The sequence below is a fragment of the Geospiza fortis genome, unplaced genomic scaffold (assembly GCF_000277835.1).
Source record: "Geospiza fortis unplaced genomic scaffold, GeoFor_1.0 scaffold5, whole genome shotgun sequence".
Lineage (NCBI taxonomy): Eukaryota > Metazoa > Chordata > Aves > Passeriformes > Thraupidae > Geospiza > Geospiza fortis.
Window position 1 is genome coordinate 557,427 of NW_005054421.1, and position 2,225 is coordinate 559,651.

The window sequence follows — 2,225 nt, forward strand, 5'->3', positions numbered from 1 at the left end:
ATCTCTGGCATTTCAGAGTTGTGCCATGGGCGGTCAAAGGAATTTATGAGCCCCCCCTCCTCCCCAGGAGCCTTCTGGATGGGTCACCTGCAAGAACTGGTGCAGCAGGAGCTCAGGAATGATCCCCCGACCCTGCACTCAGCAGCGGAGCACACACTGCCGCCTGTGTGTGCCATCCTCTGCTGTGTTCAGTGTTGCTACCTTAAAATAAGACTTTTCATTATCAAATATTTTGAGTTCAGTTCTCTCCAGATTTGGCAAGCCACCTCACACCTTGTAAACAGGCTCTTCTCTGCTCTCTAGCTCTGGATTTGCTTGAAGGATAGGTAGCAAACTGACTTTGGGGAAATGCAAATGCCTTCCACAAAGGATGCTGCAGGGAGAGATGAAAGCCAACTCCATTTGCATTAGTTCTGTAACTGGATGCTTTCCCTCTCTCGTTTAGACTGTAGTTCACACACACACACACATTTTCACCACTGAGCTGTTTGTTGTCAGCTGCTCCTCCCAGGAGTTTTGAAGAAATCCCCATTTACACACAAAGCTACTTGTCAGGGCACCGGCAGCAGGCTGCACAGGCAAAAGGAGCATCCCGGGAGCTGGGATTCTGCAGAGCCCTGCCGTGGCCTTTTGGGCAAGTGCCGCCTTGCTCTGTAGCCCTGTGCACACCCCGAGGCTGCAGCAGCAGCAGCAGGACCCTCCTGCACGGCCCCCGGGCAGCACTACTGTCAGAACAACAAGAAAACCAAGCTGAGCTGCTCCAACCCGGTGCGCAGGCTGTGCTTTTAGGTGTCCCACAGCAAAACAGCAAGCTCTCAGTTTGTTAAGGCGGAGAAGCAGACACAGGAAAGCACTCTCTCTCTCTGGATCCATGAGCCAAATAACAGCAGGAGCAGGGCTGTCTCGCAGGTTGGTGTGTATCCTGCGATGGATATTCACCCCACTGCTGCTGCTGCCTCTCCAAGCAAGGGCCCAGATCTACCTCTGCATTTCCTCTGAAGAGCTCCTTGGAGTGCCTGCAGGGCACAGCGAGGCACCAGAGCCCCACCAGGACACGGGGAAGCAGCACTGGGGACTCGGTGCCAGACCGAGCTCCAGCTGAGCTGCTGTGCCAAGCCGTGCTCACTTCCCTCAGCGCATCGCTCTGAGACCCTCCTCCACCATTTGCATGGCTTTTTGTACATATTCCCTTTATTATTTTTTAAAGGGAGCAGGGGATGCCTCTCTGGCAGCAACCAGAGGAGTTTAAGAACAGTTATGCTCAGGCAGCCTTTGAAGCCACCGAGGTAAAGGGGATGGGGCTAGAGATCCCAGAACTGCTAGTATCCTAACCAGAGGCATTTCTGGCTTAAACAGGCAGCCAAACATCTGCTTTCATTCTGACAGCAAGAGCTTTGCGTCGGGAAACAGATAAAAACCCAGGGAAACCCATAAAAACCCAGTTTATATGCAGTCCCGTCTACTGTTGGTTGTGGCAAAACCTATAGAGAGCCCTAAAATTGCAGAATCTGTGCTTATTTCACCTTATGTCAGCAATGCTCAGGAGAAGGGGATTTCTGAAGGAGGATTTTTGCACGCAGTGATCAGACGCCTGTACTCACATCCGTTCTTGCAGATAAAGCCAGGGCACCCTTAGGTACACAACAGGCAGCTGGGGGAAGCCCGGTGCCACCTGCGGTCCATGCCCACAGGGCAGACATCCCGCAGGCAGCCGGGATGCGGCCCCAGGCAGGACCCGCGGGGCACAGCAAGCTGGGGAGGTGTGCAGGGGATGCTGCTGGACTGGGCAGCCCACGTGAAGGCGGCTCACAGCGAGAGCCACCCAGGTTCCCGGCACAAACCACCACGGGACACCTAAATGCTCGTGGCCAGCTGCCCGGCTGCCCAAGGAGAAGCGTGACAGCGGCATGTCCAGAGGGAGGTCCCCAGATGTGACACGTCCCCAGAGCAGGAGCACAGAGCAGGCTCCCCAGGCGATGCGCTGGGCTGAGCACACCTTCCCTTCCGCAGGGCACAGCCACAGATCGATACCCCACGCCCACGGCAAGTCACAGCTCAGCCGCACAGCCCGTCTGCACGGTCGATGGCGACAGTCTGCCACCGTGCAGGGAAAAGAGGGAAGAGGCTGCAAACAGGGATCTTCCACGCACAGGGAAGCGCCCCGGTAAAGCCCGCACCCGGTGGCACCGGCAGGGCAGGAGCCCCAGCAGCACCCCCGGCCCTTG